The sequence below is a fragment of the Macaca thibetana genome, chromosome 4, assembly GCF_024542745.1.
Source record: "Macaca thibetana thibetana isolate TM-01 chromosome 4, ASM2454274v1, whole genome shotgun sequence".
In the NCBI taxonomy this organism is placed as follows: domain Eukaryota; kingdom Metazoa; phylum Chordata; class Mammalia; order Primates; family Cercopithecidae; genus Macaca; species Macaca thibetana.
In genome coordinates, this window is record NC_065581.1 from 61,382,332 (window position 1) to 61,409,137 (window position 26,806).

General features: G+C 37.4%; 1 long non-coding RNA gene across 1 annotated transcript in view; it reads left to right on the plus strand.

The window, feature by feature from the left end:
- Nucleotides 1-4,603: 4,603 nt before the first annotated feature.
- The window catches only part of LOC126953250 (uncharacterized), a 72,843-nt gene continuing 50,640 nt past the window's right edge, over nucleotides 4,604-26,806 (plus strand). Inside the window, exon 1 of the long non-coding RNA XR_007725160.1 lies at nucleotides 4,604-4,678. This is a non-coding gene — a long non-coding RNA (uncharacterized LOC126953250). The remainder of the gene's footprint in view (nucleotides 4,679-26,806) is intronic.

Below are 26,806 nucleotides of genomic sequence, written 5' to 3' on the forward strand. Positions count from 1 at the left end.
AAGGCACATATGGTGCCTACCTTCATGAAACTTAGAGTGTGAGGAAAGGACTGGCATGATGTATGGCCAGTGTTTACAAGGTAATGCAAAATAGTATAAAGAGTGTTCTGATAAAGGGTGAATAAGATGGGGGCTATTGGGTTAGCTGAGATCTGCCCATGCTAGACTTGCACATCATTTTAAAGAGTTTTTACTCATTGTTCAGTTCCCACCTATGAGTGAGAACATGCGGTGTTTGGTTTTCTGTTCTTGTGATAGTTTGCTAAGAATGATGGTTTCCAGCTGCATCCATGTCCCTACAAAGGACACAAACTCATCCTTTTTTATGGCTGCATAGTATTCCATGGTGTATATGTGCACACCGGGGCCTATTATGGGGAGGGGGGAGGGGGGAGGGATTGCATAGGATTTATACCTGATGTAAATGACGAGTTGATGGGTGCAGCACAGCAACATGGCACAAGTATACATATGTAACAAACCTGCACGTTATGCACATGTACCCTAGAACTTAAAGTATAATAATAATAAAAAATAAAAAAATAAAAATAAAAATTTTTAAAAAAAAGAGTTTTTACTTTATCCTAAGGAAAATAGAAGACCATTTTCAAGGTCAACAGGATGAAGGGACAAAATATTAGAAAACACACAATATTGGCATGTCACTGAATATAAACAAAGAAAAGCTTGAACAGAATAGCTGCTATCATTATATAGAATGGTAGGCAATATACATCACACACAGCTATCTCCGTCTACTGTTTATTTCATTCCTATCAATAAATTTCATTGCCTCTTTATAAAACGTCGACTTCACAGTTTTTCATGTGGCATAAATTTACTCAGACTCTAATCAGTTTTTTGTTTCGGTGAAGATTTTTTTTTTTTTTAATGTATCGCAAATGTGTTTGTGCCTTCCATTGCTTGCTAACTGGCAGGTGCATCACATTAACATAGCTCTTAAACCAACCAAGCAGAGCCTGATAGGTGTGGTGGGATCTGACAGTATTCATTTGATATGAAACAATGACTCTTTGCTAAAGGGCCTGGACTGACAGACCTGCAAGGTTAAAGTCTCTGGTGAACTTGAGAATAAACTATAGAGGTTTGCATTTCCACACATGGTCTGCAAGACCAACTTGCCATAAGTATATTCAGGAGAGACCACTCTGCCTTTTGTGAATACATAGTCTACCCATTTTAGACATTTTTAACAAGCAGGAAACGCTTCTGTCAGAAGGGAGAATTCTGTGAGGTTGCTAAATAATGACAAAGTGCTGGAATAAACAGAAAGGAGAACATTTGGCCTTGAGAGTTTAGTGTTCTACTGACAGTGTTCTGACAGAGGCACACAGTCAGAGTTTGATAGTGAATAGTCTGTTCTCTGTGTAAAAGTGGACAATAACAGATGTGTATCTCCCTAGCAATTGAGATGTAAAAATCTTCAAGCTAATTTGGTTTTCATTTAGTGTGAAGAGAAATTGCCTCATGGAAATAGTTTTAAGATGAGAGGTAATGTTTCAAAAGAAATATATAAAATATCCTTTCTTGTTATTTTGCTAATTTAGAAAAATATAGTTGCATATTTTTCTGCTTCCCGTGATATTTCTTTGAATTAAAAATTTTTACCACAGTTTCATTGGATTGCAAAAACATATTTTATAAACTTATAATTTATCAAATCTATTAGATTGAAATAAGATAAATATAATACAAGAAATCCTGTTTTTTGAGAAGGAGTCTAAGAGTTTATGAACAAAATCAGATGTATTTAAGAAAACCTATTGGAATATGTAGTTCAGGGAAATCTTGACACTTATATCAGGTTTAGATTTAGCTCCATATAACAGATAACTTATTAAAAAGCAGAAGTTTAAGCAAAATAAATTATTTCTCTCATTAACAGAAAGTTTCTTAGTGAACATTTCCAGGCTAGTATGGCAGTTTTATAGTTAAGGATTTAAACTTCTTTCATCATTTTGCTTCACCATCTTAGCATGTATCTTTCATTCTCAAGGTGGCTTTGTAGTCAGAGATGACTTCTGGAATTCAAGACATCTCAGGCACATTCTAGACTTCAGAAAGAAGGAAGATTTGGAGGTCATGCTACTCTTCAAGAGATTTTCCAGAGGTCAATATAATACTCTAACACTTCCGCTTATATCTGATTGTCCAGAGTTTAGTCCCATGGCCACACTTTAAGGCTCTAAGGGAGGATAGGAAACTTAGCTGGGTACATTAGTGACCCACATAAAATCAAGAGTGTACTAATACTGTATCTGTATCTGTATGAGATGAGTATATCTGGGCCACTATCCAGAGGATTCCTGGAAGTCCCCGGCTCACTCTCCACAAGCCATAAGTACTATTTCTCCGACATGCACGCAATTGCTAGCTCTGTCAAGTGGTAGTACTTTGAGTGTGATGTTTCCTAGGGTGCTCCATGACCATCCTGCGATGGAGTCCACATGTGCTCAATGTGCGTTTTCCAGAGCTGGAGACTTGAACTGGATGCTGCTCAAGCACCGCCTGTTTGTCAATAAGTTTGATGTGTATGTTGACCTTTTCGCCATCCAGTGTTTGGATAAGCATCCGAGACACAAAACTTTGAAGACATTAAAATACTGACTATTACAGGCAATTTTATGAATAGTAATAAGGATACACAAAAAATACCCTTATCTGATTCCTCTTCCTTGTCAACAAGCATCGGGAAAACGGTATGAGGTCCTCTTTGGGGTGGGGACTCAGTCTTCTTGTCAGAGAAGCTGCATGTTTTCTGCAGAGCACCATTGACTAGAAATGTGATAGCATTAAATGTTCACCTAAATTTAACGTGAGGGGGAGTAAAAGTAGCCTTGAGGCCAGAGCAGGTAGCAAGGCATTCTGGAAAGAGGGGACCAGGGTGCCTGGGGAAGAGGCCAATGCATAAGGGCAGCCTGTTCAAAGAGCTCAGGGACTTAGCAAAATGAGAAGATTTCACCTGTGCCAAAACTATTAAGAATTTTAAATGTGACAATTTTCCTGGTATGAATAAACTTATAGCAACAAACAACCATAAAGATATAATTGATCTGATACATTGTATTGAAATAGAAATTTGATTTTACTCTAAATTATTTGGCCAGGCTGGTCTTGAACTCCCGACCTCAGGTGATCCACCCACCTCGGCTTCCCAAAGTGCTAGAATTACAGGTGTGAGCCACCACGCCTGCCCCAACAAGGCTATTTTTTTTTAAAGAACACTTCAGTGTACACTGAAATACATATTTATAAGTACTGCTTTTTAAATATGTGCCAACCTAACTTTTTCTCATTACAGATGCTGAAGTGGAGGGAAAATGTGAAAGACAGGAGGTGCTCACTTTTTCCCTGAGCAAGAGGAAAGGCAACTTCCCTCAGTTCTTAAGAAAAAGTGCAGGCCATTCACAGTCTGCCTTCAACCCAGAGAAACAGGAATCACTTTCTCGAGCACTTTTTTTTCTCATCCCTGTCTCCTTGCTCCTGTCTGGGATTAGGCTTGACCTTTTAGTACTTTTTTTTTGTAACCAGGAGCTGGAAAATACAGATTTAAACATGGTGGGAAATGAGGGATACTAAGATGTGTTGAACAGCAGGGCAATCAAACAGCTGTTGAGTTGGAGAGAGAAAGCTGGATCATATCAGAGTGGATGCTATCAAAGGAGTTATGAGCTTAACATGACAGAAAATTGCATGTACTTGAAATATGCCATTACAAAATGCCAGCCTGACATTAAGCTGCTTTATAGAGGTATCATGTCCTTAAATAGCCTGGTGATTATTCGTGTCCCTGGAGCTCTGCTTTCCTCCCTGATTTTGTAATGCCCTGGCTTGCCTTTAATCACTGCAAAGAGTGTCACCATCTTAGAAAAATTCTTAAAAGAAAATTAATTTTGATTTCCATTGATGTTCTAGAGAGTTTTTTTTTAATAGCTGGGATGGGGATGCAGCCTCTGTCCCACAATGACAGGAGGTAGCAGTTTCCGGTAGGGGTAAGGATCCTACTTTGACCACCCTTAAAAAACAAAAGCATTTTCTATATGCCCATTATGTGTCAAGCACTTTACATGCACCATCTCATTTAATTCTCATAAAACCTATAAGGTAAGTTCTATTATTAGACTTATTGAAATTAAAGTACAGAGAGACCAAGTGACTTGCCCAAGGTCACTCAGCCGGCTAGTCAGTAGTAAAATGGGGATTTTAACTCAGGCGGATTGATTCCGGAGCCTATTCTCAGGTAGTCACACTGCTTTCCTCAAGGACCATGTTCCACTGAGAGGCCTAAGTTGGGAAGATAAGGTAAATTATTAAGAAATATTTATAGAAAGGACAAAAGAGAACAAGAGATAAGATAATGCATTCCACCTTTGTCTTTAGAATGGTATGGTTAAGAAAACAAAAACCTGTGCTGGGCTTTATACGTTAAGAAACATTCTAATAAATACTACTGCCACCAGAAAAAAAAAAAAAAGATTATTCTTGCATAAGGAGAGGCAACAGGAAGTGTGAATGAGAAGCACAAATGTGGAAAGTAAAGCTCTTTAAAAAGGAAAGCAGCTGCAAACTTCCCATCTGCAGTGTTTGTTTGTCTCGGCTCCAGTCATCACTGCCACGATTACCCCTGGATGAATTCCCCAGTGGAAATATCAACAAGGTAGGAAATGTGATAATTATATTTTCTATTATCCCCAAAAGAATATATTAAGATGGTAGATATGGACATAATTTGGAAGAAAAGTGCTAGGTAGTAGACACAATTGCTGATGAAACAAAACTAGCTGATTTTTCGTCCTCTGGTATTAGCAAAAAGGCAAAGTCCCAGATGTTATTCTGCACCTCTTCTAAAGTGTAGTTGTAATTGAACAACAGCTAGGCTTATTGGATTGCTTTCTGCTTTTCTCTATAAAACAAATATATATTCAGTACATTCTAGACAATCTTCTAGAGGTCATAATAGTAACAGTGAATGATCCAATAGATGACTTGGGATATCACCTCATACTAGTTGGTGGAGTAGAGAAAGGATTGATGCCTGTTGATGTAAAAAAGGTTTCTGGAGGGAGTGAACATTCAAGGGGTAATTTTTGTGACTCAAAAATATGGAATATTGATATGTTATGGAATGTTGATCTGTTAAGCTCTCTTTCTATAACCTCCAGCTTTTCTGAGGCTGTCACCTAAGATGCCTGCTAAAACTTGTACTCTCATCATTCTTGCATGGCAATTTGGAAGTGTGGGAATATTAATGTCTTGTAGGGAAACCTTCAATCGAAAAGAACCATGAGACAATGGTCAAACATTTCTCTCCTTTGCCCCTTGGGTAGTCAATTTTAGACTTTCTGTATAGCTCCTCATAAGATCTGAGTGAAATCACGCACAGTTGGCCATGGTTATGTTCAACGCCCTATGCACCTTTGCACTGACTTTCTCTCCTACCCCATTTTATTCTCACTAGATCTTCTCTCCTATTTCCTGGAATCATTTCCAAATAAATGACCTGAATGCAATTCTTATGCAGGTTCTGTTTTTATGGAGGTCCCAGACTAAGGCAATTCCACATTATAAAAGGAGCAACATCTATGGGCTGAGAAATGAGGGGGGGTGTTTGTCAGGGTATGGCACCGGTATTTAATACAGCTTTCTCTCCTCTACCAGATATCTAAATATTGACATTGTGGAAGGTTTCTCTAGGATTCATCTGCTCTTTTTAAATCTTCTTTTCTTTATCTACACTTTCTCTTCTTTATCTATATTTCTCTTCTATATTTTCTCCTTAGACAATCTATAGTTCTATGGTTTTAAACACCACCTTTATTTTAATGACTACCCCAAATTATATCTTTAGTCCTGATCTTGCTTCAGAGCACCAGCATCATATATCCAATTGTCTACATTTCATCTGCATTCGGATGTCTAACTGGCATCTTTTTCTTCATTTGCACAAAATAAAACTCTTGTTTCCCTCCCAGTAAAATAAGCTGTTTCCTACAAAATAAGCTGTTATGGCCCTATTCTTTTTCATGGCACTACCATCTACACTATAGCTCAGACAAAGAAAACTTGATGTTCTTGGTTTTACCCTTTTCATACTCTTCCCAGCAAGTTCTGAATATTTTATCTCCAGAATAGATTTCAAATTTATCCACTTATCTACATCCCCACTGTAATTGCCCTTGTCCTAGGCATAATTATCTTTTGTCAGGACCACTCCAATAGCCTTATAAAATCTATTAGAGATAATACCATCAGAATAGTTTAAACAAATACACATAAGTCACTAGCCCTTTTCAAGCCTTCCAGTGATTTCCTAAGGCATCTGGAAATAAAAGTTAAAAACCTTTCCATGTTCCCAAGGTCCTATATGATCTAGGCCCTGCTAACATTAGATTTTTTTTTTTTTCTTGCTCACTATTGCTGTAGACTGTGTTTATGTGCCCCCCCCCCAGATTCACATGTTAAAACCTAACTGCCAATGTGATGGTATTTGGAAGTGAGGTCTTTGGGAGGTGATCAGATCACGGGGGAAAGGTTTCATGGATGGGATTAGTGCCCTTATAAAAGAAACTCCAGAGAGCTAGTTAGTCCCTTCCATGTGAGGACACAGTGAAACTGCTGTCTATGAGCCAGGAAGTAGTCCTCATCAGAACCAAGTCCACTGGTGCTTTGATCTTGAACTTTCCAGCCTCCAGAACAGTGAGAAATATATTTCTGTTGTTTATAAGTCACCTAGTCTATGGTGTTCCGTTATAGCAGCTGGAGTGAATGAAGACACTTACGCACCAGTCACAGTAATATCTTTTCATTCTCCAAAAAGCCCTGCTTCTATCTTTCCTCAGGGTCTTTCATTTCTGAACCTTCTGCCTGGATAGCTCCTTTTCCAGCTTTTCATGGGCCATACTCCTTATTCTTTAGGCCTCAGTACAAATATCTCCTTCTCTGAGAGTGATTCTTGCCTTGGTGACCTGTGAAAATGCCCTCCAGCCCAGTTACTGTCTATCACTACTTGTTTATTTCCTTCATAATTCTTCTCAGAAATTTCGTATTGTGTTTTGAGCCATTTTTATTTTCCATTCATCTTTTCAATTAGAAGGTAAGCTCCACAAGGTCAGAAGTCTATCTTTCTTGACAAGTTTTACATTTCTAAACTAGATCTGGCAACTTTGTGGAATATAAATGGATAGGATAATTATTTTGAGAAATTCTTCTGGATAGGTGCATGTAGGAATCTTCTTTTTTAAAACTTACACTGAGGCAAAGAACCTAATAATGTCTAATTTTTCCTGTCTCAATTATCTATATATCCTTGCATCTTTGAAACTCTAATGAGACCAGGAGATGGGAGTAAACAATCATTTTGTGTGTGTGAGTACATAAAGACATCTGCTAAATCTTCACTTCTTATTTTTTATGGTCAGTATTATTTTCAAGTAGGAAGCAAAACTGATGATTCATCTCTTAGTAATCAAATTTATTATAACCAATTATATTTTTTCAATAGCTTTTATCTAAATAGAATGATTACAACTGAGAAGCATGAGATTTTATGAGAAAGGACACAACTTAAATTCTATTCAGTCTATAATGTTTTCTCTTTTTATAAAAATGACTTGGCTAACTTCTTCTAATATAACCCTGACACACACGGACTGAAATTCTTAGTACTTCTTAACTCTTCCCCTCTTAAGTCATTCTGTCTTTCAGATACACACAAATTCATTATCTCAGTTCCTTTCAAAGACCTATATATCCAAAACTTCAATACCTTTTAGTCACAGATGCTGCTTTTACTCTCGTTTCCGTTTTCATACCTGCCACCTCAGGATGTGGTACCCAGCTTTTTCATGTCATCACAGGCTGGATCTGTTTGCTTCATTTTGTGATTCTGGGCCAGAGGGCCCTGAGTTCACTTTGGAAGCCTTATTCTAAAATTTAGTGCCAAATATCACAAGTGCCAAAGGAATAAAGGTTTTTTTTTTTATATTTATGGTGAAAATAATGATAAAGCAAGTCAAGTCCTGTGTTGATTAACTATTAATATGAATTTTTATTATTTCTGAAAATATTTACACACATTTATGCATATCAAAGCTAACATTAAATTCTTAGGCATTTTTTTTTCTTAAAATCTTATATTACAGCATCTTGCAGCTTTTTGTAATTTAGAATTTCTCATACTGAATTTTCCTAAAGAGAGACACATGTCTCTTGTTTGTGATTTAGTTTCTTGATATGTAATAACTGCATCATGGGTTTTGTTACATTTAAATGTAAAGCAACTGGGCTGTGATACATAAATTTGTTAATGTTGTACTCTCAGTTTGCCAAAATGACATGAAATAATTTGATTTTATATATTGCTCTTGATGCCCCTTGTTACTCTCTTATACTTAGCTAGACTTTGAAATTTTACAGTACAGAGATTTTCTGTACTCTAACCTCAGGGAAAACTTCTTACCCCCTTTTTTTTTTTTTTTTTTTTTTTTTTTTTTTTTTTTTTTTTTTGAGATATAGTCTGTCTCTGCTGCCCAGGCTGGAGTGCAGTGGCACCATCTCGGCTCACTGCCACCTCCGCCTACCGGGTTCAAACGATTCTCCTGCCCTAGCCTCCTGAGTAGCTGGGATTATAGGTGCGTGCCACCATGCCTGGCTAATTTTTGTATTTTTAGTAGAGATAGGGTTTCACCATGCTGATCAAGCGTGTCTTAAATTTCTGATCTCGTGATCCACCTGCCTCGGCGTCCCAAAGTGATGGGATTACAGGCATGAGCCACTGTGCCCAGTCACCACTTTTGTAATTACTTGATGGGTATGAGAAATACCTGCTTGGAGATCAGTCTCACTAATGGGTCTTGTCTCAACTGACTTGAAAAGAACCCAGAAGAAGATTTGATGTATTTGATCAGTCAAGTGCTATCCTTGATTCATCTGAGTGATTTCTGTCCTCTTCACCTCTTTCTGTCTGTGTTTCATGTTTAATAATGAAATGCTCTTACCATCAGTGCAGAGGGGTCCAGACCTCCCATATGGGCAGAGGCAGATAATATCTGTTGCGGATTTTGGAACACAGGTGGCACCATTTCCACATGGGTTGTTTTCACAACTTGCAAACTGGCACAGCTTGCCTGAATACAGCCTTGGACACTCACAAAACAGATTTTCACTATCACTGAGAAGGGAAAAAAATTTAAAAATTCATTAGAAAACGACTGACATTTTCTACACACAATACACATGTATACACATTCATGAACACATATGCAAATAAAATTATAATTGCATCTTTTCTAATAAGTGACTTTTCTCCCTTTTTTTCTGTTTCAACTTTTGAATATTTGTAGCTGTGTGCTTTCCGTTGAAAGCAGATTAACAGCTTTATAGATTATCTGGAGCCATGAATTCTATTTTAAGCCATCTATTTTTATTTTCGATTTGTCTCCTCTTTTTATTTCACACTGGGTGCCTTTTCAGGGCTTCATCGAATATGTGTGGTGCTGCCTCAATAAAGTGCATCAAATGTCTATTAGCAAAAAACATCTTAGACTCAAAGCTCAGAGGAGAATTTTAAGCTGGTGATAAGCTTCCCCACACTGAGGACAAAGTCCTCCAAGAGCTGCGCTTGTAGTAATTCTGGAAATAAGCCACAGTGGGGAGCTGTAATGACTATATAACTCTTCAGCTTAAAATATGGTTTGGTGGCCCCAGGCTGCGAGTGCCCATGAAAGCAGAGCTCAAGAAAAATACTCCTCTTACCTGTCAGGGAAGCATTCTCAAGAGGGAGAAGTGACTTGGAGTTTGTTATTTCTGCCTTCTCTGCATCCATTGCCCCATTTAAAGTCACAGATTTTTGTTTTCCTTTCCAAGAGCCACCCCTCCACCATTCTCAGTCCATGTTTGGGAGAGACTGTCTCCACTCTTGGTGCCAATCATAGTGTGTAGTGCAGGATGGATACACAACACACTAGGCCAACTGGCCGACCTCTGCTAAAACTCTTCGGAGACTACTCTTTTTATCTGCTGGTGTTGCTACACTGGTAATTGATGGTGACATGTGCCTGTCCAGAGGGAAGAGCCTAGCTGAGAATAAAGAGCTAATACTTAGCAATGTAGATATAAGTGATAGAGAAATATAGATTATTGATTATTTGGGTACCAGATCTCACCAGTACTCTGTAGTTATGTGAGCCAATATATTCCACTGCTTTTACATTTTTAAAGCCAGTTTGATTTGGGATTTTGTCACTTGAAGTTAAATAATTCCATTTAATCTTTTCTTTTTTTCTCTCTCTCTCTCTTCTTACAGATCTTAGGAGTTTACATCTTATCTTCTCAATGCAACTGTTAGCTCTTAAGCATAGGTGCCAGGATCAGCCCTGATAATTGGGAAACTAACATATTTTTATGTTTTTATGACACAGCCTCCCAGTCTAGTTGTAGATCTTACCTATATCATGAATTTTTTCCCAACTATCTGTATGGTTTCTCAATACCTTCCTCATGTCTTTGAATCCCCTTACTCCAAAATTTGTGTGTAGGAAAGAACCATTTCTTTCATAATAATGAGTACCCGACTTAGAAAATGAAGGTGTTTCCTTTCTAAAAATATTCATATTTTAATATTAATTCTCCATGATAATTTATGAAACACTATGGAGAAAGTTTATGTATCAGATAACAGGTAACCCTGGCTTTGGTGGGGTTGTAAGGCTTTGAAACCTTCAGATTTTGCCAACACATAATGCTTATCCTGTGAGTAATCAGTAATTTATGCATTTTATAACCTTCATGGCAACCTGCATAGCATTGTACACATTGCAGACAGATATGGAATCTCATAAGTCTTCAGGATTGGGAAAAAATTATAGATCGATGTCCCTAAGATGGTTATAAAGTATCCTGAGCAAGCTCTTCTGTTTCTGTGAAATAAAATTTTGAGGACTGCTTAGCCAATGCTGTTCCTTGTTTCCTGAGAATAGTGGTAAAAGCACAGCTGGACCACCTAACAGGTACAGAAATATTTCTGGTACGACCTAAAGTATAAGTTGAAAACTTAATGTTGTTTGGGGGTAATGGATAAAACTTTGCTTCCACTGATCTTACTTGGAGTTGAAAGGTCAGTATTAAGCATTTGTATTCTGGGATAAAGTCTAGGAAAGTAGCATTCTTGAGAGCTACATTCTGGAAGGACCAAATTAGTCTTTTTCAGATCAAGGAGAATGCCTCATATGTGAAAGTCAAACTAATCTAAGCATTGATTGATTTAAATGCTTTAATCATATAAACCTAAACAGATTTGGCATGTAGGAAAGATGATTTTATGGTGAAAACCAAGGAAAGCACTATTTTTAATCAGGTCCTATTGATAAATCAAGCCTCATTTCCTCTTTCTGCTTTCATCAGGTGTTGTGAGAAGTTGGTTGTGTAAATTCATGCGGAGATGACTAACTGTGTGCATCTGTATATCAGCAGGCAACTAGAGTAGAGAGAGAAATGGAAATTCTATAGAAAACTCTTCAAGAAAAGGGAAACTCACCATATCTAACCAAGGGCAAGTGTCCAGAGTCTTCTGGCCTCTCTTGATATCCCATTAGCACCTCATTAGCAAGAGTCAGCTTTACTCAACTGAGATGTTGCCAGATGATGGCACTTCAAATTGTACCTCAAAGTTCCAAAATACTTCCTGGAGTGTCAGACATTTCACCAATAGATTTTGTTTTCTAAATCTATCTTTGCTATCTTCTGTGTTACACCTGGACATAAAGGTTTCTCCTATCCAGATCATGTCAGATCCTGTTATTAAATCGCAACTTCTTCAAAAGCTACCAAGTCTGCTGTTTTCTCTGCCACTTGACCTACTTTGATGTCTCTCTACATCTTGTAGCAAAAGGCAGTGTTGACCCAGAAAGAGAATGCTCTAAGACTGATGGATCTTATGTAAGACAGCTGACTTTTGGAAATAGTTTTCAAAACAGTGTCACCCTCTTTTGCTCAGTTTACTTTAAATATTGCATCATTGCTGTGAATTTGTCACTGCTTATTATAATTAGCTTTGAGAGAATATATTTACATGAAATACATTTTTTTCATGGAATATATCTTTTCATCCCTAAAGTTTTAAAAATTTTATCCTTCACAAGACCTATAAACCACATAGAAACCTTTTTTGGAAATTTTCCTTTAAGTAAGTCAGGAGATTTTTCTGAATTAAAAGTAGGTCTGTAAAATAATCCAGATTATGGTGAAGTTTTTACCTATACACCTATACACCAGAGGACCATATATTTTTTTGCAATTGCTGCCATCCAGTTTGTTGTGCACCTACATTATGGATGGAGCCACGTGCCAAGCAGTTAATAAGACTCGCTTTCGCATTCTTTGTAGGAGACATCATAAATGCATGAACAAATCTCTGTAAGATACAGTGTATGTGACAAAGGAATAGAAAAAGTGTCAAGTATTTTAAGGTCTTAGCTCTGTAATATGTGGATTCAGATGACAGTAGTTTCTAAAAGCTGGTCTGTGAACTGGCACCAAAGGATTTACCAGGGACTCTCCTGGATGCGTTTGATAAATGCAGATTCCCATGCTCCTCTTGCCCTCTGAGATTCTGATTTAGAAGATCTAAAGTAAGGCTGAAGAGTCTGCATTTTAAAAATTTCATTAGGAGATTTTTTTGCATAGCCTACTTTGACTTAAACCTTAAACCCATCCCTCTGAGACAAATATTCTCTCCAGAGTAAAAGCTTGATGGGCATTAGTTATTACTGTGTCCTTATAGGATGTTATAATTTTATTTCTGTTGTTGGGCTATGTTTTGACTTTTGACCAACATATATCGGAAAACATATATATCCATCAAAGTACAAAGATGAGAAAGTTTTCATTTTAGGAGTGCCATATGCAGTCTGCTGTATGTGCATTATGTTTAACTTCAACATAAAAGAGGAAAAAATTCACTCGGTCATTTTAAAGCTTAGTTAAAAAAATACCACCTATCTAAGCATATGCAAATATCTATACATTTTGGCATCGTAACTGCTACAGGATATTTGATTACAAGTCTACAATACGGTAAGAATATTAACTGACTGTCATTTCTATAAGTATTAAAAGTTACCTTTAGAAAGATTTAGCTGATTAAAAAAAATAAAAGAAGCTGGCTTGAAAAGGGTGCCCACTATTTATATAACACAGCCAGATGCCAAAAGTCCTCTAGAACTAAAAGGACTCCTGCATGTATTAACTTAAAAAAATAAATAACTCTTCTTGCACTCTTTGTATCTAACGGATCATTAGGCGATTTCAAAGTTGGCCACCCACAGTGTCAAGAGAGGGAGGTTCTCAGCAGGAAAGAGTGCAGAAATGAATCCTTATGAATAATGTCTCCAGATATTTCTAAAAAATAAAATTGCTACTGGCGGAAATAACCCATCTCTATGTATCAGCTCTGATCGCACCACAACGCAGGCTTTAGGAGGTATGCAAATGAGATCCCAAGTAGCTGTGTTTCAAGTAGAACTTTCATTCTGTTTTCATGAATTTCACAACACCATGATAAGAGCCTGCTAATTACAAAGAATACTTCCCCTCCCCTGCAAGAATCTTCCTTAAAACATTGGAATTTCTGTCAAATGAGTTGTTAGCTGTGTGTGGAGACTCTGGCTCTAGTACTGTAGATAGATTTTCTTTGTCTGTTTCTAGGACAGAACTGCCTAAATGGATGTTATTTTGTGCTGTAAGGCACACCACTACGTATGACATTTTTCATTTTTAACTTTTTCTTTTTAAAAGTAGCCATGCATGAAAATAATGGGAAAAAAAAATGCAAAACCAAAATTACTTTGTGGTGGCCTAGAAAGTGAACTTGGAGAAACATAGTCTACATAATATACCCAAGAACAGAGAGCTCAGGGAAAATGTCCTCTGCTATAGAAACTTTTTTCTTTATATGAAAGGCTTTTTCTAAAGGCAGAAAGAAGATGAGAAAGGATAAGAGCAATATAATAAAAGTCATAGAATAACATAGGAATAAATACATAAAATGGAAAATCCATAAACAAAAACATTTTTTTCTTGTTCTTGTATCCATCCAATTTAATCTTGTAGGCATTTTGCAAAGAAAAATTGAATACATGGTATAGTCTCTCTCCGTCTCTCTTTCCTTTTCTTTCTTTCTCTCTCTGACAGGCATGGTTCACTTTACAAAAAATAAACTTCATTAGTAAAGAAAAATGACCAAACTGTCTTCCCCAGCAAGTGCATCACGATCTCCTTTCCAGAAAGAGATATATTTTCCATATCTCTGGCCCTGTGACCCTCTAGTTCTTATGAAATGGAATTAAAGTTTTGCTTCCAAGGGAGCAGACAGAGAAGAACATGAAACCCAAAAGGGGAGCTAGCATAGTAAACATGGCCATTATCTGAATACATTAAATGAGATATGTATGAGAATGTGCCCAGCACAGTACTTGACATTGATCAGCTGCTCATTATATATTAGGAAAAGGAGGTAAGAATAAATGAAACATATAATTTTTTGTGTCCGAATCAGTTAATGGTGAAATAAGAGCAATATGATGAAATCTAGTACAAAGGGAAGTGGGTTGGGAAAGAAGGATAAGGTGGACGGTATTACGGGTGAAAATATATACATTAATAATTGTTTGTTGAATGAATGTATCATTTCAGTGTTTAGAATTACCACCCCCCCCATACAAAAATCTCAGGATCTTACAATTATACTCTGTGCCCAAACTACAATTTCATAATAGATTTTGTCACTCTGTGCTCACCGCAAAATTAGCCGATCTCCAGCCCCCTGCATGGTAAGGGCAATTTGGGCAGGATTCAATATAACAGAATCTGTAAATGCAGTGCTTATGAAGCTCTGGAGCTCTCAGGTAATTTCCTGTAAAGATAATGTGCCTATTTGGAAGCTATTTAAGGCTAGAAGAGTTGGTATAAGCTTTTAAAATGTTATTTTAACTTCTACTAAAAAGACATAAAAATTCTCTTAAAATATTTAAGCCAACAAAGTGCCATTTCACCCATTCCCTTGACCTCAGTAATGTTCACATACACACAGTTTCTACTCAGCTGTTACCATGGTGAATTCACCGGTTATCAGGAAGGTAGAAACACAGCACACAATGTCAATGGTTGTTCTTTTCTGATATTAAGAATTATTTACAAAATTGCTGTGGGTGGAAAATTTATTCCTTAAAAATGTAAGGAATAATAGATAACAACTCTCTAGAAAGGTATACATTTATGAACCCAAAACATCCTTTATGGGTATTCCTATGAATTTGCAATGAGAATTTAATTTTTGTGTGTGTGTGTGTGTGTGTGTGCAGTTTCTCACTTATTCCACAGCCTTTTGTCAAATCTTTACATTCCAATTTTGGGTTGGAAAAAAAGCAAGAAATTTAGAGGAGTTCTTGCCTCTAAATATGTTGATTTGGCAGGCTTGCTCTAAAAGTACAGTTTGTGTCTGTCACTTAGAGCAAGCAGGTAACTTTTGGAATTGTCCCAGATCTCTTTCTATAGAGTCAGTGTACTGAACAAAGTAAACCAGAGGTTGCTAACTGGCAAGATGTTTAATGCCTACCTCTTGAACCCTGCGGTATACTTAGATTATAATCTGAAGCCTAGACATGAAGTTAGGTGCACAATTATAAGGCACAATATCAAAATCACCACTTCATCAAAATTCATCAAATTTAATTAAATATCAAATTCTCCTTCTACCCAATTGTTGTTCGGATCTTTCCCAGTCCTGTGATCTCTGCTCAGAGGAGGTGACTTCACTTCCTACTCCATAGATAACATTTTAGTCATCAGCACCTCTCTTGACTTCCACATTATCTCTTCCAGTACTCATTCTCCATCCTTTTTTCCTCTTACCCCAATTCCCAATAACAAGTATTCCTTTCCAATGCTAGAATTTCACTTAATTTAATCCTGTCAATATATTTGAAGCGTAGAGTATAAGTAGACCTGAGCTGAAATACAAGAAGTGGCCTTGGTCCTTTTAAGAATTTTCACTTTAACTTATTGGCAATAGACAGACATCGAAAGGTTTTTTGAGGAGGGAATGAATTATATTATGTTTTAGAATTATTCTGGGGCTACAGTGTGGGAAATGTATGGAGAACAGTAAACCTAGGGACAGATTGTACCGGTTATTAATTTATTGTCTGCTGGGCGTGGTGACTTATGCCTATAATCTCAGCATTTTCGGAGGCCAAGGCTGACGGATCACTTGAGGTCAGGAGTTCAAACCTCTCCTGGCCAACATGGTGAAACCCCATCTTTACTAAAAATGCAAACAATTAGCTGGGCGTGGTGGTGCGTGCCTGTAATTCCATCTACTCAGGAGGCCAAGGTGAGATAATCACTAGAACCTGGGAGTTGGAGGTTGTAGTGAGCCGAGATCGCACCACTGCACTCCAGCCTGGGCAACAGAATGAGACTCCATCTCAAAAAGAAAAAAAAAAAAAAGAATTTATTGTTTGTTAGTTCCAAATCCACCCTTTATAGTCCTTCCTTGTGATGCCGGAGCTGGACCCTATAAACATGTTCCCTTTGCCAATTGGGGGATGTTAAGCTTTGTCAGTAGAGGGCACTTGGGACACTGAAGGAAGAAGAGGTTCTCTTCCCAGCTCTGCCGTTCTTTCCTGTCTTATTAGTTCTGCTGGAGGCACACACGGGAAACTCAGTGCTACTCACCCCCAGCAAGTTTCCACAGCACCTCCACTGGAGAGTTACCCCTAGGAGAGAGCCCATGACCCACCCAGCTTTCTGGCTTCTAGGTGTTCCAGTGGGCAAATTCTTAGCATGTTCAGCAGCACCTTCAAGTGTGGCTTTCTGGTAAGTTCTCCTGGACCTCATAGTGAGTGGTTTGAAAGAGTTTCACAGGTGCCCCAGTGAGCAGGAATTCTTGCAAGTTCAGCAGCAGCTTTGTGGTGGCTTCTCAGTGAGCTCCCTAGAGCCCCAGAGGGTAGCTTCCCAGTGCGTTCCAGCAGCACCCCAGTACGTGGTTTCCTCTTTCCCGGTCTTGGTCTGGGGTATCATAGTGAACTTTTCTATCATTCAACCGCCACACTCTCCATCGCACTCTGCATACCAGGTGGTGTGTGTGTGTGAGCGTGCATATGTGTGTATGTGTGTGTGTGCATGTGTGTGTGCACGTGTGTATGTGTGCACATATGCATTTGTGTGTGTGTGTATATGTGTGAGCGTATATAGGTGTCTTCTGATTTGTTGCTTGGAGTACTCTTCCTCAGCCCTAGAGGTAGGAATGGCTCCCTTCATCCGCTATACCTAAATGTGGTGGGTTTTTTTTTTTTTTTTTTTTTTTTTTTTTTTTTTTTTTTAAGACCGAGTCTTGCTCTTGTCACCCAGGCTGGAGTGCAGTGGCATGAATTTGGTCCACTGCAGCCACCACCTTCTGGGTTCAAGCAATTCTCCTATTCAGCCTCTCAAGTAGCTGGGATTACAGGCACACGCCACCATGCCTGGCTAATTTTTGTATTTTTAGTAGGGACGGGGTTTCACCATGTTGGCCAGGCTGGTCTCTAATTCCTGACCTCAGGTGATCTGCCTGCCTTGGCCTCCCAAAGTGCTGGGATTACAGGTGTGGGCCACCATGCCTGGCCCACCTAAAATATTTAATGTACTCTTTGCATCTTAGAAATTAATTTCATGTCACTGATAATAAATCTTCATATTAAACTTTCCTAAATAACTGTGTGGCTCTGTCTCTTGATCAAACCCTGAGTTATACACAGAAATCCAAGCAGAAGTGCAGATAAGCTCAGTGGAAGTGGGCATGGGGAGAAATAATTTGAGAGATGCTTAGGGAGAAAAACATCTAACTTGATGATTGGTTTCTGGTTTGTCCAGCTGAGTAGATTTTGGTGCCATTCTTGATACTGAAGAATATATAAATTTAGAAAGTAGAGGGAGAATATGCATATATTATTTGATGTATCCATGGACATGCTAGTGACTATTTTCAGTAGTGTAGGAATAAGTTATCAATATAACTTATTTAAAAAATAACATAAACATAATTAGGCTTTGATTAAAATTAAGAACACTCTGGATTACAATGCTGGTTGGTCGAGAGGGAGAGGCAACTTGGACTCAAACACCTTACCAATTCAAAGTACTAGAGCAGCTACTTACATATTAACAAAATAGGAAAGTTCGCAGTAAAAGCTTTTATCCATTGTGCTTTTCTTATCACTAAATAGAGAGAACCCCATGTGTGTGGCCTGATGTGGCAGAATTCTTTTTAGGCTTTAATGCATATATACTCTTTCTCTTATAAATGCAATTACCATGCATGAAATAGCATGAAATATCTGTTCATCCTGGGGACAGTTGGTTAGCTTCTTGGGGATAGTTGTGAAGATGAAAACTATGTCCATGAAGGAGAGCTGACTGAGTAGAAAGTATTTTAGCTCGTTTGCATACAACTGTTGCTGATGATGATAATGATTCATTATAAAATGAAGCATCTGGGGTGAGTGCCTAACTGGATAGGATGCCAGGATAACAGGAGTAAACAGGGACTATCCCAGCCAAACCAGGGGTATGGTCACCTTCTGTTTGGGGTCATAACATTTTTTCCTTAGGTTATTGTTGTACCGAATGTATTAAATATAGAGTTTCCATCTTAAACTAATTCTGAAGTAGAAATGCTGTGATTTTATTTTAACTGTTGTATTATCTGGAAACTCATTCTATTGGGGTTCAAATTTACATATATTTAGAGCATGAGCATTGTGACGGTTAATACTGAGTGTTAACTTGGTTGGATTGAGGGATGCAAGGTATTGATCCTGCGTGTGTCTGTGAGGGTGCTGCCAAAGGAGATTAATATTGGAGTCAGTGGGCCGGGGAAGACAGGCCCACCCTTAATCTGGTAGACACAATCTAATCAGCTGCCAGCCAAAATAAAGCAGGCAGCAAAAATGTGAAGAGGCAACACTGGCCTAGCCTTCCAGCCTACATCTTTCTCTTGTGCTGGATGCTTCCTGCCCTCAAACATCAGACTCCAGGTTCTTCAGTTTTGAGGCTCGGACTGCCTCTCCTTGCACCTCAAGATTGCAGACAGCCTATTGTGGGACCTTGTGATCATATAAGTTAAAACTTAATAAACTCCCCTTTATATCTCTATCTATCTATCTATCTATCTATCTATCTATCTATCTATCTATCTATCTATCCATTCATCCATCCTGTCCCTCTATGGAAATCTGACTAATTCAGACTTGGAGCAAAATTTTGTGTTAAGTTGATGAAACTGAGACTCAAAGATCAGAGAACTGAAAACAGTTATCCTGAAGAAGGAACTACTAATAATAAATCACTGCTTTGCTGCCTTTGAAATAATGTGCTTCTTCCTGCCCTCTTTTTCTTTCTTTTTCTTTTTTAATCCTGAAAGGGGTAATTTCAGTTTTATACAAGAGGCTGAAAGTGGCTTCAGGCTTTTTCAATTAAAAGATTTAGTTTGCAACTTCTTTGCACTGGAAAAGACTAAATCTCATGGAATCAGTTGACATGATGTTAAAATGGACTGTGCTATTTCTTTAAAAGCCATGTACAATAGCCAGTTCTCATCAAAAGGTGTTTTGGCTGCAGGCAAGCTTCTTAGTTCCATAACCTTATGGATGGTAAAGGACAGTTTCAAAAGGCATTTATACCTAGTTAACACTTTTTTTTGGACACACTATTAGATGTGACAATTTTCTTTTACATTAAATGGATAAAAGAAAAAAAGGAAAAGCCAACTTTCCCTGCTGTTTCAATAGTTCCAATTAGTTTCTTTCCCCTTCAATTGCTCCATCAGATGGGCTAGATAAGATTTCACTATTTGGGGGGATCGTTTTAAGCTTCTTTTCCAGCAGTTTGTTATTTTTAAAGCTCCAATGATTCACTATAAAATGCATCTCCATCTGCAGGAAGCAATTCCTAAATTGCTTCACTCAACAAATCCAAAACTGCTAGGCTCACTATAGCACAGAAATAGAACTGGTTTGGAAAGGGATTACCTATTGGGTTCAGAAAAACCTCTTCTGAGACAGGTTATGCCATGGAGCAGATCTCTGAATGCCAGAGGGAAATTTTATTTTATTGTATTTAGTAAGAATCATTTAAAGTTTTGTTTCATTGGTCTGAACTATTTCCTGGTAAATATATATACACACACACACACACACACACACACATACTTAAGTAACTAATATATATAATTATGAGTTATTGAAAACTCTCCAGTTCAGAATTACAATTTTTTAAGCAACTTAAAATTATGTCTGAATATACATACTTAAGTACCTTTTTTTCCAGAACTTATTAAATCTTAAGTTGAATTTATTTCTGCATTTATTTCACTTAAGGTTAATCCTTTTCCTCTTCGCACATATATGCAAAATATTAACCTTTAGCCTGAAAATGTTATTTCCATTACTTATAGAATTAGGGTCAAATATTTGGCATAGATTTTATATATATTAAAGTGTAACATGTGTTAGAAAATCTTAGTTTATATTAGTCATTTTCAATCTAATTAAAGTAAAACAGAAACAAGAAAAAAATGCAGGTCAAGCGACAAGGAATTGTTTGCTAGTTTAATCACATATAGGAAGCTATTGTTATCCTTGAGACTTAGAGAAGGTTGACTATTCTATAGGGTTTTTAAAGACAGGACACGATTTATCTTAATATTGTGTCAGCATTTTCCTGAAACCGATTTAGCCTTTTGCATTAAAAAGAAGAGACACACTAGAACTTTTAATCGAAAAGACCTGCATTTACTTTCAACCTCTGGTATCTAAAATCAAGTTATCTCTTTCTGAAAAGAACAAAAAGGAAGTAGCTAATCTTGAAGTTGTTCAGGAGTCATTTATTACCAAAAGTATTTTTACTGACCCAATTCCTTCAGGAAACTTCAAGGTATGAAGATCATAATATTTAAAACAGACTATTTAAGGGATAATAGTCTTGTTACAAAAGTTATCACTCAAGTCTCCAATAAATAGCTTCATACAAATATTTTTTCAGGGCTACACCATTTGCCATAGGCAAAACTGTCACATTGCATTTGGTTTTACACTGGAGTTCCTTGATGGTGTTCCATAAGCCTCCATGAGGGGCAGAGGAGCAGGCCTTCCATCCACTCTGCCATGCCTCAACCAGAGTTAGTTTGCTTCATTCATTCATTCATTCATTCATTCACCCACTCAGAGTTTACTGAACTTTTTCCCTATGCCAGGCACTGCTAAGCACTGTGCTACTGTGTTGAATGGAATAGATATTATCCTGTTTTGCAATGAATTTACAATCTAGATGGTGAGACAAGAATTAAGTAACTAAATAGAAAATGACAAATTATATTAAGTCCTAAATGAGAATATCACATGGTGTTATGGGAGAGCACAGCAGGCAGCCTATTTTAGATAAATGGTTGGGGGAGAGTTTTCAGTGGAATTAATAATTAATCCAAAACATAAAAAATGCAAAATTGGGTTAGGTGAGGAATAGAAAATGTTTAAATAGTGAACAATACATATGAATGCTAAGATATGACAGAAAGTCTGACATAGTTCAGAACTGGAAAGTAGCCAGTTTTGCCCAGAGTTCAGCAAAAAGGAGGAGATTTGAAAAACCATACAGAGGCTAGATCACACAGGATGTCTTTGATAACAAAATGTACTCGACATTTAACTTAACCATAATTAGTGTGATTTTACTCCCCAGCAGCTGATGAAGGAATACTCTATGAAAACTTCCAAATATATATTATAATAGTATTCACCTTTGTTCAAAGAATTGATTCAACCAGTAATCAGTTACAATGCCTCCTAGCATTTAAAGCAATGGCTTCCTTTACATTTGGAACCAAATTTTGGAAGCTGAAGTTGGAACTTTCTTACTAAGACCTCCAGGGCTAGATATGAGCTGGCCCCTATTTCGCTCTGTGACTGGCCTCTTTCCACTCTCTCACTGTGCTCTTGCTCCACATGCCCTTGGTGTGCCATGCCACATCACCACGACTCCAACTGACTTCTGATGTAACTATACTGGACAGTTCCCTGGGAACTCAGACTCACTGCACTCTGACAACTTCTCACCATAAACAGAGAGCAAACCATTTCTTCTACCTTTGTGAAAACACAGTCTGAAGGAGCAGAGTTAATGCCCCGTGGGGGAACTCTCAATCAATGTGGCTGAAAGTCAGCAGATAATTGCTTCTGCCTTTAGGTGAACACTTCTTGCAGATATTCTGTAGGCTTCTCAGGATGTCCCAACACAACAGAATCCTCACAGCAGGGACTCTACAACTCTGCTTAACTTTTAGCTTTTCCCTCTGCTCTGTCTTCCTGTCCCAAGTCTTTCTCTTGCTCCTTGGGACTGCCTCCAATAAATTGCTTGTAACTAAGCCTGTGCTATAACCTCTGCTTTTCGGGGAAATTCCAAGCTATGGTTCTGGTCTTTTTATTTTGCATACATTCTGTGTTTGCTCCCCATTTAGTTCCTTTGTGCTTGGCCTAGAATCTTCTTTCTCTTTTGTGTGATATTCACATGGCTGAGGCCTTCCCTTCATTCAGTTTCATCCTAAATGTTTTCTCCTGAGAGGAACCTTTCCTCTAATCCAGTGTTGTCCTCAGCTGCTTGTCACTACTTCATTACATAACTCTTAGTATGTTTGTTGTAACTGATCACTTTTGAGATGTGCCTATTTTCTTATTTATTTATTTTATTACACATTTACTTATATTTCACCTAGAATTGTAAGCTCCAGGAGAGCACAACCCTTACTATGCTGTGAAGGATTGTGCTCGCAAAGTCCAGAACAATGGCTGTCATATAATGGTCATGCAGTAAATATGTGTTGAAGGAATTAACAAATGAAATTCAGTATGTTTTCAAGGTGAGATAATAGAATATAGAATAATGCTTTTCTTTTAAGAGCCTGCATTTGGAACAGTCTCTTATGGTGTTTCCATTACTAAGAAGGTACATGTGAAGCTTCCATCAAGTAAACAAAAAGAGTAAAAAAAAAAAAAAATTCAAATTTTTAGATGCAGCTGTTCTTTACTGGTAACTTTTCACTTCTTTTTACTTTTACTAAAATGTCCTAAAGGGATCGTAATTACCCTTGTGAGAGAGGGTATGTACTGTCAGGGGACATAAGAGAGCCTCCTGGGGTGCTGAAAAATGTTATCTATCTTGATTTGGGTTGTGGTTACATGGTTTTGTACATATGTAAGAATTCATTGAGATTTGTGTGCTTTACTGGATGAATGTTACTTTTCATTTAAAAAATCTTGACCAAGTTTGGTGCTAGGGGAGCAAAAATATGTATCAATTTTGTAAGTTTTAAAAATATAAAGACCTCTTTAATGTCAAATTTATTTTTCAGATAGTTCATCAAATCCTGATTTTTGAAATCTTAGGTTGGTTGATAAGGAATATCTTGATCATATTTTTACATTGAAGTTATCAAATACTTTATATTAACATAGAGAAAAATCAATCTATACTATGTAAATTCTTGGAGAGGTGGAGTCTTTCTTCTTCGATACACTTTTTTTTTTTTGAAAATGTAACTTTTGTTAGTGAAAGTTGTGTATTAATTAGAAATACTTTATCAGCTGTCATAGAAATAATATGCTATCTTAATCTTCTTTGCATCAGTCCTGTGAAGAAATATTCTATTGGCTAGGTGGAGCATTTCCATTTTTATTAAATTTATATTTGCCTGTTCTTTCCATTTGCATCTCATGCTAAATTACATGGCAAAATTAACACCAACTGAAGTGCAGTTTCTAAATGGAAATCTATTATATCCTCCAATATTTTAATCATGACTTACCTGTTTTATAAATACCAATTAAGCTTTTTTGGGAGTGCACCAGTAATGCTCATATGCCATGAAGCACCAAACATATAGGAGTAATCTCATAGCATTAGAGTAGATCCCAATTACTGGCCAAGTAGGCTACATCTTTTGTTATCTGGGTTGAGATGCTGGATGTTCTCCATTCTGAAAATATCTGCTCATTGTCCTATAGCTGCTCCATGAAAATCCATTTTTGGTGTTTGCTTCTTTTTAGGAAGAGTACTAAACATTCTTCTCATGATTTAAGGACTCTTTCAGTGCCAACATGTCAATGATACTCATGGCCAATGAGTATCTCAATGATACTCTTTTTTCCTTTGACACAGTGATGCCATTCACTTATTGATTCAGGCATTCAATAAATATTTATGAAGTTCTGATGTGTGTTAGGCACAGGTTTGTTAAGCTAGAAAGACACATAAGGTATGACTATATCAATATTTTCGTCTAAATTAGTAGTTCTTAAAGTTAGTTTTGCATCTGAATTACTATGGGAGCTTGTCAGAAATACAGATCCATAGTTCTCAACAAGGAGCTACTTACTAGAAGAATTTGGGGGCATGGGAACTGAGTAAGTTCCTAGATAAGAGATACACAGCTTTGATGGCCAGATTTTTAGCCCTCCATAATATTCCCTTTCAAGAACTTGACCCAATTCGGGACTAAAAAGAAAATCTATATATTGATCTGAGTCTCCCAACTGTTGTAGATGTAATCATTGGCTATGGTTGTATTCTTTTGATCTATATTCTTCTTCCAATGTGAATGGCATATAGTTAATATCAAATAAGTATTTGTTGAACAATAAATGACTGTCTTTCAACCATTCAAACTCGGCTGTCTTCAGGCAAAACATTTCTTATGGTATGGCTTCACGACCTATACAGAAACTTAAATGTTGGCATCTGAGATTTCCTGGTAGTTAGGGTAAGAATGGTAACTTGATGCTCAATGCTTTTAGTCATGCTTTGATTTTACAATGTCTAAATAATTCGTAAGTTTTATGTTGAAGAAAAGGAAACAGCCCTTTATCTATTGGCTTGGGCCATACAAGGATCATCTTAAATCTATTTTATTTCAAGGAACATTGAATATTCTTTTGAGTACATTTTACAGGGTTAAAAATTGATATATTTTAAGTTTGTATTTTAAGATATATTGTCTACAGAACAAGGCCTATGGTCAGTTTTCTAGGTCAGATAATATAAAAATCAAGTTATAATCGGAAGTCCCATAGTTTGTACAGACTAAACAAAAAGAAAAAGTTGTATATGTGTGGTTGCATTCCAAAAAAAAAAAAAAAAAAGTGATGTTATTACTTTAGATCATTTTGTTAAATGTTTGAAACATTTCAAGAAGAAGTAATGTTATGCAAGTTTCAACATAGCACATTCTCAAAATGAAAAACACTTAAGGGAATTTGGTAATAAGGTGATAACAAGATGATGAGGTGCTAAAGAAGTTAGTTTCTGCTTTGAATTTTTTTAAGTCCATTATCCTTATTGATGTCTTATAACACTTCAATCTATATACTGACCTTTTATTCTGACTGCTACCTTAACTGTGCCTATCACACATTTTTGGGAGATTGCTATAAATTATGAAAGGTTGAAAGTGCCCCCAAAAGCATTAAATCAAATGCTATAAAATTGAGTGCTGACATTTTTCAAAAGTGCAAAAAGTGCAATACTGAGAGTTTCAGAGTGCCGAATATTACCATGGAAGGAAACTGGTCCTGGGAGAATTAAATCTGAGTATAGAAAATGAGGCAACTTTTATATTTGACACAAAAGGTTGTTTTCTTACTTTCTGCTAATGGAATGTAATTAAGCACTTAATTGCTCTTATTCTCCTTTGAATCAGACATTCAAAGGGCAGGTAGGTCAGGACACTGTCTGGCTCATTTATTAGAAAAGCATGCAAACAGTTGACCTAGAAACAAATTGACAGAACAAGGGCCCACCAGTGGGACAGCATCTGCAGGCATAATCACCAGTTAGATATTAATATAAGCCCCAAATATGTAAGTACACTACCTTTTTCCAAGGACATGCTACAGTTTCACTTCTTTATGTTGAGAATGGAATGCAATGAGAATATATCCAGACCAGTAAGTGACTAAAACTGAGAAGACCTTAACTAAAAGGGGAAAGAGGACTAAAAGGTATTTTTTTGGTGGTTTTATTTTTTTGTCTTTGAAAATAGAATGGAGGGACTTCCGGGTAAAATAGCCAAACAGGAAAAGCTCCAGTCTGCAGCTCCCAGTGAGACCAAAGCAGAAGGCCGGTGATTTCTGCATTTCCAACTGAGGTGCCCAGTTCATCTCATTGGAACTGGTTAGACATTGGATACAGCCCACAGAAGGTGAGCAGAAACAGGGTGAGGCGTCCCCTCATCCAGGAAGCATAAGGGGTCGGGGAACTCCATCCCCTAGCCAAGGGAAGCCCTGAGGGACTGTGCCATAAGGGACGGTGCACACTGGCCCAAATACTACCCTTTGCCCATGGTCTTTGCAACCTGCAGACCGGGAGATTCTCTCGGGTGCCTACATCACCAGGGCCCTAGGTTTCAAGCACAAAACTGGGTGGCCATTTGGGCAGCCACTGAACTAGCTGCAGGCGTTTTTTTTTTTTTTTTTTTTTTTTTTTTTTTTTTTTTTCCATACCCCAGTGGTACCTGGAACCCCAGTGAGACAGAACCATTCACTCCCCTGGAAAGGGGGCTGAAGCCAGGAAGCCAAGTGGTCTTGTTCAGCGGATCTCACTCCCATGGAGCCCAGCACTGGCTTGAAATTCTTGCTGCCATCACAGCAGTCTGAAGTTGACCTCAGGATGTTAGAGCTTGGTGGTGGGGAGAGGCATTTGCCAT